The sequence below is a fragment of the Falco punctatus genome (assembly GCF_963210335.1).
Source record: "Falco punctatus genome assembly, chromosome: 9".
Taxonomy (NCBI): Eukaryota; Metazoa; Chordata; class Aves; order Falconiformes; family Falconidae; genus Falco; species Falco punctatus.
This window is the reverse complement of record NC_137589.1, coordinates 21,399,190-21,412,871: the sequence shown is the minus strand read 5'-3', so window position 1 is coordinate 21,412,871 and position 13,682 is coordinate 21,399,190. Positions and strand designations below refer to the sequence as shown.

At 38.3% G+C, this 13,682-nt stretch overlaps 1 protein-coding gene across 1 annotated transcript in view; it reads right to left on the bottom strand.

Moving 5' to 3' along the window:
- PCDH15 (protocadherin related 15) overlaps positions 1-13,682 on the bottom strand; it is an 878,455-nt gene that overhangs the window by 725,621 nt on the left and 139,152 nt on the right. Inside the window, exon 4 of the mRNA XM_080401549.1 lies at positions 5,380-5,615. The gene's annotated coding sequence lies outside the window, so the exon portion shown is untranslated. The remainder of the gene's footprint in view (positions 1-5,379; positions 5,616-13,682) is intronic.

Here is a 13,682-nt window from a genome sequence, read left to right as displayed (position 1 = left end):
AGGTATAATTAATTCCTCAGATTACACAAAATCTGACACTCCACAGACTAAAGGCAGGTGTTTGTTGAGTGTTTTTTTATTTATTATTAGTATAAACCTACTCACTGAATTAGTAAAAAAAAGGCCACTGAGAACAACCTGTGGTGTCACAAAAAGACATTAACCTATGTCTACCAGCTTTTCAAGGTCTGTAAGGCAACCTTTTCTCTAAGTTAGTTTGGGCAACTTCAGAGACTTGTACATGGTCATAATATACGGATGTCCAGTATACATTTTTCAGATAAAATAACTAAATAAATCCAAGGCAATGAGGTTGTCCTCTCCTTTCAAAAAGAAACATCAGACAATCAAATAACAGTAAGCATCAGGATTATTCTATTAATATTTTTAGATGTTACCTTTCTGATTATACTATAACGGTATCTACAGAAAGAAATGTGCAAAATATCCTTTTGGAGTTGTTATGCTATAATAAATTCCTTGCAGTGATCTGAAAACTGATATGGCCTGAATGCCAGACTTGAAGATAAACATAAAATTTCAATTATTTTCAACCTGAGATGCATATTTCTGTAATTAGAAGAACCATACATTAAAAAATAATTCCATATATATTTATACTCTGTGCAAACATGCAACACAAATGAAAACAAATATCCACAGGTGTGTGTATATATGTGCATGCAAACTGAAAGACTGCATGCATGGGATTACACCAACAGAACGTGTAGGCTAATTAACACCAAATCTCAGATTATCTTCAAATGGAAAAATACACTTGGACTAAGCAGTTTATTGTGCAGAGGTAAGAATAACCACCTACATAGTGTTGGCTTTTGTCACTGCCTACTCCATCACAAACTGACTTCTAAATTACCTAATCTCTTGAGTGGGCTTCAGGTCAGAGTTTTAACTTTCATGTCCTGCATAACAAACAGTATCATTCAAAGGAAAACCTGGAAATGTCTTCATGATAGGCCAGGTCATTGAGAGCACAGTTACCTTCAGTTAATACACATCCAGTCTTTCCACCATAGTTGGTTTTTTTATGCTAAATACAACAAATATTTTGTTGACAAAAATGTGTAAATAATCTTCCCTCCTAAAGCAAGAGCATTATTACAAGGTAACAGAAGCAACAATTATTCTTGATTATGTAGGTATCATATAGGAGACTGTTAAACTTCAGAACTATTAGTATCTAATGTCTTTTCATGCAGTATGCCATGCTAAATCCATTATTTAAACACCACAGCTGCTTAAATAAAAGCAGAATTTTAAATATTCCCTAATGCTACTGATTATTTTATATATGCAACGCAGCATATTGTCAAACCAACTCATCCACACGTGCCAAAGACCTACTTCTCTCTCCTGTACAACTAAAGAACTACCTGTGGACTTAAACTAAAAACGGAAAGGCAGAGTTATTCTGATTCAGTCAAAAGCTGGCCATTTCAGACTGGATAGCAGTTTGATGATTTTCAGCTGTATGAAAGGGAAAACAATCCTTGAAATATCTGAAAGATGAAATCTCTTTGGTTTTTTAATGCACTTTATCTGGTTATACCATTTTTCTGCCCAATACATCAAATTTCCATAAAGCAAATATAAAACAGCTTAGTCTGCACAGACAAAAGAAAAATGACCAAAACACATTCCCATTCCCTAAAGTCAGTTCACTAGATGTTCTCTTTCTAAATGAAGCACATTAGAAGCAATGTACAGCTGACAGCATTTTGCTGATTCTGTGAGTTCAGGTTGGGTGGTACTGGTCACCTGCTCCTTCACCACCCCTCCTTTTTTCTAAAGCATGTCTTATTACATTCTTATATGGTCCAAGGGAGCCATAAACAGAATCCACTAAATAAATTTGCTTGAAAAATTTATATGCGATTTGAAAGTTTAATGTAACTGCCAAAAGATTCTGGAGTGCTGGGAGAATTAATCTTACTACTCATTACATTTATTGATTCAAATCAAGCTTCCGGACATCAGCATAGGTGCCATTGCTAAGAAATAAGAAGTTTCCAGGAAATCTGTATGTAAATCTAAAGTGATTGCCAGCATTGGGGAAAGGGGAGGGGAGGAAAAAAAAAAAAAAAAAAGAAAAGAAAAGAAAAGAAAAAAAGGTGTGCAATCTATGTGCCAGCAAATATAGTACTAATAGATTATCATCCACCAACTGGGATCCTTTCTCCAACACGTTTTTACAGCCAACTAAAGATGAAAATACATTCCTCACGCCTGTACAAGGCCAGTATTCATAACAGATTTCTTTCTTTACTGCTTTTCGAATGAAATTAGGGATGAAAGAATTAATAAGGAGCTTCTGTATCCAAAGGCTGGATTTTTAAATTCTTTATTTATTTTTAAATTAGAAGTTAAAACTGGTTGAAAGTAGAAGCTGAACAGTCATCACCAGCCATGAGATCAATCTATGCTAAGTACAATGAGTCTAATTTCGCTGCTACTTCTGCCTTCAAGTGTAAGTGATGGCTTTTATTTTGAGGATGGAAGGAAACAGTGACTGTGAGCTTTGGCATTCATTCAACATTTAGTAGAGTAGACCTGAGATTATAAAAGCTTGTTGGAAAAGATGAAGAATAATGCACTAATTTCATGCAAAATAATCATAAAAGTATCGATTTTGCAATGAGGACTACACCCCTCTGCAACCTGATCAGAAAATAACAACCCAAAACAACACCCCCCAGCAGCACGCCTGCAGGTCAAACCAGCGCTCCAGAGCCTTCTGCCACTTTGCATTTACACAGAAATAAAAAGCAGCAGGTGTTCCAGACTCTAGGTATTCCTGTCCCAAAAAATCAAAAAATTAAATATAATACCAGATTCATCATAGACACAGAGTTTAAGAATTTTTCATGCCGTTCTTAAGCTTTAGAGGAAAACAGGGTCATCTTTAAATACAGGAATAAATATTCAGCTCAAAGCTGAATATAAAATAGTCAAAGTCTTTGTGGGACAGGTCATGCTGCTTACAGATGCAAATTCTGTGAAGTTGAGTCCCAGCTGCTAAAGCACATTTGTGAAAACTTGAGCATTTCCCTTGATACCCAGGTATCGATTGTCTGAATAGATGTGCTATTTATTACCTACAGAGACTGGAAAGCACAATCCATTCAGTAATAAACTAAGCAACTGTTGAGAAACGCACTTCTCAAAAATCAGATTTAAAAAAAAAAATAAATCAACATAAAAGTAGTGTCCAATCCAGTGGAACAATTGCAAAATCTGATTCTACTTCAAGAAGCAAATACGTAGAATGTAACACATGAATGGCCTCGTCTTTATAAAAGAATAACGAACAATTCCTTGAATTGGTTGGTACGGTTCATAATTTAGAGTGGGTTGATACTTACTGCTTAACAGAATAAATATTTTTAAACTTCCCTGTTTCTGAATGTTCTGCTCTAAACTTAATCACACAAGTGGAAAACCACAATGTAATGCTAAATAGAAAAACCTCGGTAACTTGACAATTCCTTGAGATTCGTAATTTGGCCCAACAATACAGCTTTTCTATGGTTTAATCCTAGTTAGATTTTTCCAAAATTAAGTTAAATGTAAACTATTAATAAAGACAGCATTCAGTTTGAATTTTCTGTTGTTCTGTGTCATCACTTGACTTTGCAAATGAATGTCATTTTGAGATATACTGCTAAAACAGTGACATAAAAAGTAGCCTAAAACTTTCTATCTAGGTCGATTCTAACCATTTCCTCCACAGAAACAAATTTACTGCCTAGATAATACATAGCACATTAAAATTTAACAAGGTGATCCTGTTGTTATATTATATACAACCTTTCATTAGTTCATGATGCTGACAAGTGTCACTGCTCTACTCCTGTCACAAATCAAGAGTTTACTACTAATAGATTGTTTAAATGCCCTTTTTAACTGGAAGCACAAGTACAATCATAAACACATTCACAGTATTTGTCTTGTCTATTAGCTGGACCTAAGGGGCTCATGTGACAAACTTTAGAAGGAGTATCAATAACAGAGTGTGCTAAAAGATTACTTATAAATAAACCAGAACCAAACAACCCTCCCCAAACAACTAAACCATCTTTGTATTGTCATTTGTATAAATTTAGATAACCTTCAGAGTATCGGTAGCATGAAATTTAATTAATCAGGTTGACCAACAAGGGAAATAGATGTCCACATAGTAATCTTAGACACTGGAATTAATTACATAAAGTTTTAGATGATACCACAAATAAAGCTCAGGTTGTACTACTGAGATTATCAAGAACACAAACTGCAAATTTTTTGTAACATTTAATAACACACATCCCCCATAAAGCAGTGTTAGCAGCCTTTCAGGCAGCCACCCAATGAGCAAATACTTAAATGTCACACTTCAAAACATTACTAAACATGAAACACCTATCTTTTGTCAGTGGTTCCAGAAAAAAGTTATTTTACCAGTGAAATGCAGAATGTGGTCAGTATTTCAGAATGGTGCTATTCCTAGCACTTTGTTTCTACCTGGTATGCTCCTGTGCCCTTTTCCCTCTCCCCTTCCAACATGTCCCACCTTCCAGTATCAGCTACTTCCCATTTAAGACACAACAAGAGGAACACTGCTTCTAATGCACATAAGACAATTCACAGTCTTCCTAATAGTTTCTCTATTCTTACCATGGCCTTCCTCCTCACATCACATTACCAGCTATGATTTTATATACTGTAATTTAAGCCATATAAACATTTCTTCTTATCAGCCTCAAACAGATAAGAAAAGGGTAGAAGGGAACACTACTTTCACCTCTTTAAACATCCCCTGCAAACCATAGTTAAGAATGTCTTAGCTAGCCCTATGGTGGTATTTGTTGAAACCCATATTATTGTGATTTAAAAGCATCAAGTAATGGAATAACTGATGTCCCCTTCAAGCTATTTTTCCAATACCTCATTCTTACCATTCTTACTCTCTGTTTCTATTCTGTATTTGTCTGACTTCAGCCTCCTACCAAGGATCTTGTCATGCTCCTTTCTGTCATCTCTCTGTCAGTCCAGTCTGCCTCCAGTTTTCCAGTGTTCTATTCAGTCTTTGCGCCTGTCCAGTTCTCTTTACTAAGCTGTCATGTAAGGGTCACCTTGGAAATTTCTGTCCCAAGGACATTCAATCACCAGAACTGCCCTAAAACCAAATTCTAAGTAAAGTGACCATGCTACAGCAAATTAACATGCATGCTTCTTCAAATAACTTTCATGAAGATACACATTAAAGACAAATCACCAGTTTCTTTTATATATATATATATAAAATTTATTTTAAAAAAGCATCCCTGAAACAAATGCATAAACCAAAGATAAAAAAAAAAAATACACAGGAAATCTCACCTTTCAATCCTGGATGGATAAGGGTTCCAATAAAAACGGCAGTTGAATATGCTGTATTTGTCCTGCTTCTCCAAGCAATAATCTTCTGTGACTTCCTTGGTTCTGGCTTTCTAGCTGGATCTTATTCTACGTATATGCAGAACGCAATGCATTATCCATAGAGCAGCTCACTTGTTTTCCTTCCTCTCCACAGTATTCAGGATATTATTTGTAGTGCAGAAGACAGGAAGAAAGCTCTGTGAAAGAGAAAGTCAGAGTAAGCCAGGGCACGTGACCCCAGCAACAGGGTGGTCAGCCTCACAGATCCCCATCACATTGCCAGAGTGAGAATAAAACATCAAAAGCTGGAATGATCAAATAGAGCAGTCTGAAAAAATAAAACAATCCACAAATTCAGATCATTACTGAAAAACTCTTTCAAAAACCTGAAAACCTTCAGAAAAGAGAAGCAAATACAGCACAGAAACCAAGATCTGGTTTCAGATAAGCAATTGTACAAGGTAAGCTGATACAGAGCAGATACTCGGCACAGAACTTGTTAGACTGAATGATTCCAGGGAAGCACCTTGTAAAGCGAACAATCCTTACTCTAAAGATCAAATAAATGACTTCACCCCCATCCTCCCCCAACAAAATATCTTCTCCTTCTTAGACTGGTAGTAAGCTGTTATGAAAATCCTTGTGTTTTTCTAGATAAAAAGTTCTGCTCAGTGCACTGTTCTTCAGGTGTGAAGAAAAAAAAAAAACCAAAAATCAAACAAAACCTTAAAATTTTACTCCATTTATTAATTACAGCTAAAACTGTTTCTTTGCTGAACCTCAACTGATACTAAACAGCTGTCCAACAGCATACATCAGAATGCAGAAAACAGAATAGGAACATCTCTTTTATATTCTCATCAGAACAAAAGTCCACTTTAACTATGGTAAAGATCATTTTGTGGAGACATTTCAAAGATACTAAAAGAAAACAGAAAGTGCAAGATTTTTCTGTTTGAATATTATTCTTTTTAAATGAAGCTGGTAATAAAAATATGAAAACTAGGGGTTAAAATATCTTCAAAATATCTGAAAAATATGCTTCTTGGAATAGTAATAGTTTCATCCCTGAAATACTAAGTGAAACATACTTTAATACATTTTTAATATCCAATTAATGCACAGCTGATGATTTTCTACCGAGCCACAGTGCTTCTCCAACATACCACAGGCAAATGGCACAGTGGTGCACATCTGCAGTCACAGCAAACAGGTAAGTTTTAGACACACTTCAAAACCACCAGAAGCAATTACAGTGAAGTCAAGGATGAATTAATATATACCCAGTCTGTCAAGTGCAGCTAATCACATCTACACATTATATGGTCTGCAGGTGAAGAACATGTACAGAGTATGCTGAACCAATAGTTGTCACGACTTGCAATTTCTTCTATAGAAGACTATCACTTGAGTCCTATTTCCTTCCGCATCAGGACACTACACCACGAGGGAAACAGCTCAGACGGTAAGCAGCAGCCCCTTCCCAGGGCACTGTAATAACAGGCTTTTCCCCACTGGGAAGCGGCAGCTGGCACAGAAGTCTCAAGCTGAGCAGCAGAAAGCTGTTGTACAAACCAGTGCAGAAGCAGAAGATGAACTGGGCCAATGAGTTTTCTCTTTCAATCACTTTTTCTTAATGAAAACAAAAACTTATTTGCAACACACTTTTTACAAATAGGAAAAAACCTTGGTCTAAACGGGGAGAGAAAGAAAACTGTGCAATGCTATGGCTGAAAACAAGAGGAACGCAACCTGTAAGTTTTGCTGGTAGTGGACAAGGGTAAAACAAGAGATCTCCTTTAACCATGCAGAAAATCACGCCTAAAACAAGTATTCAGCTTCCATATTAGATTTTGATGCACAAATATGCTAAAACTGCTAAAAACTTTCAGTAGATAGTCAGGAATTAGGCCTTTAATTCTTTGTCATAGGGATGAGTTAGAGATGCTTGTTTAAGGAGCTGATGTTGGGAGAATAATAATCCCCACTTGTTTGATGCAAAGACAATTGGATAACTTGAATAACACCCATTATACATCGATCACTGTTCATGTGTTTAGAATTCTAATAACCATGAGGTTCAACAGCAGTCCACAAGGAAACTGATCTTGCTCCTAAATATATTCAGCAGTATGTGACAGAATTTTTCTAAAGCTTCACAAACAAAATTACCCACAAAAACATACATTAAGTGAGGTCTCACATTCAAGGTGTTGGAAACATCAAATTTATAGGTACTGGCACAATCTTAATTCACCTCTGATGTCCATATTTGTTGTGAAACCACCTGGAATCACATTCCTTTGTTCCAGAAGGCTCCTGCCTTTGGCTCAGTACCAAAGGAGGAAGAACAAAGTAATAGTACATCCAGAACTTCAGAGTGTTTGAATTCCTAACTTAAAATAAAATTCTTTCATTACAGCCTTTGTACAAAATGAGCACGTACATACACAGGCGTGTATCACCTCTGCATCAAATGTTTTACAGTCCTAACAGAAAGAATCCTTCCCAAATAGGCTGGATCTCCAAGCCTCACTTTCATCAAAATTATCCACCAATATCCTTCTCTGGTTATTGGTGCTATGAAAACGAAAAACCACCACAAATTGCACAGAACTTTTTCTCCAGACAAGTGACATTTAGCCCACTGTTCCTTCCCATCTCTGGCAATCTTCCACTCTCAAATCTGCTAACATTAATAAAAAAATCAAAGGTGAGTAAGAACTCTTAGAAATATGTTAAGGACTGGGAGAGAAAAGCAGTATTCCAAAGGAAAACACATTTTAAAAAATGAAAAAAGATCAAGTCATTTATGATTCTTAAATTGCAGAACTACCAAACTGCCTTACTAAAACAGCCTGTAAGAAAAACAAAAGTGAATTAGGAGAAAGAGACCCTCCCAGTATTTTTCCTGACACAGAGTATCTGAAAGTCTCCTTTAATCCACCAAATTTATTAAAGCAATGAGAAACCAAATCACTTTTTCCAGGAACACTGGATTCTAGGTGTTTCCTATTTAAATCCACATGCAGCCTTACTTACCTTCTGTTTTCCAGAGAAGTATGTGTGCATGTACATGTGTGCAAGGGAGGAAAGAGAGGCTGTAATATTAAGGCATTTGTTAAAAAAATTTCTCTTCTTTCCTATTTTCACCCACTAGACTTTGCTACATGATGCATCTTTTCTTCTCTGTCTGTAGGCTCAAAGTTTTTAGCTCAGCAAGGAAGCGCTCAAGAAAGTCCTTGAATATTCATCCTAGAGCAAGAAATTTGGGCAGGAGAGAAAGTAGAGCAGTCTACAAAGTGCAACGGTTCAGAAGTTTTCAGAAGAGCAATAGTTAAAGGATCAACTCAGTAAAGAGGAGAATGGTGCTAGAAGCTCATCAGTCTTTCACCCATGAAAGGGGTGACATAATTGTAGCACAATCACAATTACAAAAGGGCTGGGAATCTGCTTTTCAGTTGTCATAAATGAACAGCTATTTGACTGCACATCTGTCAAGTATTTGCTACCTCATTTAAATAATTGTTACTAGCAATAACTTATCAGGTCATTTCTTCAACACAGGACCTGGTTCTCTAATACAGCAATAGTCTATAAAAGACAGAAAACCTAAAAACATCTGGATATCTTGAAATCCTAGCAAAACAAATCTAAGACTGAATCAATAACCATCAGCATTACAGACTCCACAAATGCCCTGGGATGTCAGGACACTCCTGTCTCTATGGTGGGAAACACAGAATTTCTCTGTCTTACAGAAACTCTTAGAGCCACTGCTCAGCTTCCCAGGGATGTAAGGAGAGGCTCATGTGAGCAACTAAATCCAGAAGATGTGGATCTTAAGAAAAACACCAAATATTGCTATACAACTAAGAAGCAAATTACAGTCTGTCAGACCCTTTCATGTTTCCATCAAATACGTATCCAGGATATCAAGGGCTTCCGTTAATTAATAAGGATTGCTAAAATCATGTAAAGTATTAGAAAAATCCAAGATGTGGTCATTCTTCATAAAAGGTAGAAAAAAAATTTAACGAAATCACAGTACTCTAGGGGGAAAAAGGTAAGAGAGTCATACATGTGCTTAACTTAAACACTGTAAACTGCAGACTGGTGTTCCCAAAACAAATCCAGTGAAGCTAATGAACAGGAAAATACATGGGTTCAGGTATATTTGGACTCCAGAAAATACAAACCAGAATGTTTCATTACATGAATATTCATTAACATCGAACATATTTAGAATAAATTTTAGTTAGCACTTACATTACAGAAGTACTACAAACATTGAAAATTGTCTGAAACCGAATTATAACTCTAAAATTTAAGGATGGGAATTGCTGAGGTTTGTCAAAAAGCATGTTTCCTAACAACTGGCTAAAAATATATGAAATAAAATCAAGTCCAAACATCAAAAGTTATTTTTCTTATATGAAGTTAACTATTTTAATGAGGAAGTTTCCTATGGGAAGACGTGCTATAATTTGAGCAATTTTTAAGTCCAAGGTTAATGAATATAAATTACAAAACACAACACTATACTGGTAGAGACAAATCATCTCATTAAGCCTCATGACGCTCCTGGATTAAGTTAGTGCAGAACTAGAACTGCACACTTCAGTATTTCAGTAATCTTTAATTGATTTATTTTCTCAGGCATTATCAACTTTAAAAAGGAATTAAAGTTTCATAATGCAAATGCATGAACCTCATTTGGGGAGAAATTCAGGGTTGTTTTCAAATCAAGAAACAACTTTATGGAGTCATTTACAGAGAACAGAACAAACAATCATTTCCTCAGAAATGTAATGTTTACATGAAAAATAAACAAAGCTTGTATCTTTAAGATGGACCCATCCAGATGATTCCCAAAGGTGCCTGAAAGATACTTCAGCACATGCAAAGAAGCCAAATTTAATGATGACAACTAAACTAATTAACTTTTCAAGAAGAAAAAAGATAAAAGTAAACAGCCAAGGAGGAAGAAACATAAATAAAGTATGTGCACAACTCTGCCCAGTCACTGCATCTTCCCTGGCAGATTCTTGTTTCCTTGCAATTTCACAACCCGTCGGCTGTGAACTCTGCCCCTGCTTCTCTGCTCCTCAGGACTCTCTCACACCTTCTATGTTTGCAGACAGCTGGCTTCACTAAGTGAAAAGGAGAACTGGGGCCCCCTCCTGATGCTGAGAAGCATGCCCTGTTTCCAGCTGAGTCAACCCAGTCCTAGGAAGTATCCCCGAGGGTAATGCCATTTGGGAAAGGTATGAAAGGTGGAGACTGAACAGAATTATGCTGGGAGCTCTGAAGTGGTCTTCAGTTTGTGCTTGAACACGAAGCTTTGAAGCCCAAGCACCTTAACAAACCTCATCCAAGGTTCAAAGTGCAACGTGGCTCCCTCGGTCCTCATACCAGCATTGCCAATGCAGGATTGAAGATGGAACAAGGAATGTAAGTGGGCACAGGATCAAAAGGAGAACCTGGGTGATGGCATCCAAATCCAAACGCAGAGCAGCAGTTACACAGAAAGAAACATTTTAAAGGAGCGGAGTTTTCTAGCTCGATTCTTATAATATCTCCTGTTTGTTCTCCAATCCAAGTGTACGTTCTGGCAAGAAATCTTCCTCCCAGAATGCTGCCTGCATCTCATTACTAATACAACTGCTTCATGCCAAGTCTTCTTTCATCTTAATGTAAAAATCTTCATTTACAAAAAAAAGCCATTACAGGTGAGCCAAGTCGGCACACTTGATTTCTTAATTAACATTATCCACTTACACCAACTACAAGTTCCAGTTTCTCCCTACCATGATACAGGCTTCTTCATCAATACTGCACCGCAGACATTTAACTCCCCAAAGAACACGAAAAGGAATATATTTGATTAATGTTTGACTTACAATACCATTCAGTGCAACTACAGCACCAACAATAGCTATATTTTCAGTTAATACGTCTAAAATAGTAAGCCTATACTAATATATTTTGAAATAATCTAGTCAGTAATTGCCAAAATGGAAGTGATGTTGAACTGGGGGTTGCAGAAAGGGAACGGGTAATGCACTGATCAGCACAGCAGCCAGCAGCAGCTGAGGCTAGGCAGATCCATTTTAACTACAAGACTAGAGCGAAGTTTGGTAACTACAGCTATGATCACAGAATCAGAGTAGTCGGGCTTGGAAGGGACCTCTGGAGCTCATCTAGCCCAGCCCCCTGCCACCTAGATCACATTGCACAGTCGCATCCTGGTGGGTTTTGAATGTCTCCAGAGAAGGAGACTCCACAGCCTCTCTGGGCAGCCTGTGCCAGGGTTTTGTCACCCTCAAAGCGAAGAAGTTTTTCCTCATATACAGAAGGAGCTTCCCGTGTTGCAGTTTGTGCCCGCTGCCCCCTGTCCTGTCGCTGGGCACCACTGAAAAGAGCACCCTCTTGGCACCTGCCCTCAAGATATTTGTAGACATTGGCAGGTCCCCTCTCAGCCTTCTCCAGGCTGAGCAGGCCCAGCCCTCCCAGCCTTTCGTCACAAGGGAGATGCCCCGGTCCCCTCACTGCCTTTGCAGCCCTGCGCTGGGCCCTCCCCAGCAGTTCCCTGTCTCTCTGGAACTGAGGAACCTGCTGGCCACTCCTCCTAATACACCCCAGGATCCCACTGGCCACCTTGGCCACCAGGGCACACTGCTGGCTCATGGGCAACTTGCTGTCCACTGGAGCTCCCACGTCCTTCTCTGCAGAGCTGCCTCCCAGCAGGCCAGCCCCAGCCCATACTGGTGCATGGGGTTCCTCCACAGGTGCAGACCCTACACTTGCCTTTGCTGAACTTCATGAGGTTCCTCTCTGCCCGACTCTCCAACCTGTCCAGGTCCCGCTGAATGGCAGCGCAGCCTCCTGGTGTATCAGCCACTCCAAAATACCAGGTTTGTAACATCAGCAAAGTCACTGAGGGTAGGCTCAGGCCCTTCATCCAGGTCACTGATGAGTAAGTAGACCAGGACTGGAGCTCTGGGGAACACCGCTAGCAACAGGCCTCCAGCTGGACTTCGTGCCACTGATCATAATTCTCTGAGCTCTACCATTCAGACAGTTATCAATCCACACCACTGTCTACTCAATCTAGTCCACAGTTACTTAGTTTACGTATGAGGATGTTACGGGAGACACTGTCAAAAGCCTTGCTGAGATCAAGTTAGACAATGTCAACTGCTCTCCTCTCGTCTACCCAGCCAGTCCTTGCATCACAGAAGGCTACCAGGTTGGTCAGGCATGATTTCCCCTTGGTGAATTGGTTTTGACTGTTCCTGATGACCACCTTTTAATCCACATCCTCTAAGATGACCTTTCCAGGGACAGAGGTGAGGCTGACCAGCCTGTAGTTTCCTGGGTCCTCCCTCTTACCCTTTTTGAAGACTGGAGTGACACTGGCTTTCCTCCAGTCCTTTGAAACCTCTCCTGTTCTCCATGACCTTTCAAAGATGATTGAGAGTGTCTTGGCAGTAACACCTGCCAACTCCCTCAGCACTCAGGGGTGCACCACACCAGGGCCAGTGGATTTGTGGGTGTCACAATTGGTTAAGTCATGATCTACCCTTTGAAGCAGAATACTGTTTACAGGCCTCTTATATATAGGAACAGTCTTCCTAACTTCCACACTTCTAAACATAAATCCTACTGGCAAATTTTTCATCAGGAAAATTCTGAAATTTCTGAAAGCACATGATATATTATAAAACAACATATCTGAGGTAATAGTTCAAATTCTGGCTCTAGCAGAGACTTGAAAACCATGCCTGTACTGTAAGTTTTTGAAAGTATCTGTTGAAAATCACTATTTTCTTCACTGCACAACCGAAAGACAATCTCAGACAAAATACCAGTACTAAAAAAGCAAACTAGAAAGAAATAAAAGATAACACAATGGGTTATCAGCAAGACACTGACAAAGCTCTCTTCACATTTGCCTGACCATTTGGCTTGAAATATGGGATGCACGCAATAGGTAGGCTGTCACTTAAATTCTACCTCTTACCATTAATCTCTTCGAGTGTCACCAAGACATACAGAAAAAATACTCTGTATTGAAATATGTAATCTGTAGCAGTACTAAAAACATATGGTGTTTTTACATTGCCTTGAAGCAGGTATTAAATTAGACCACATAAATCCCATGAGTTGATATATTTAAAAGTCTTAAAGAGATGAAAGCTTTCTACTGCCCACTTTTTTTCAGAATCTTCAATTCTGTTTCTGTTTCTTTGTGTGTGATA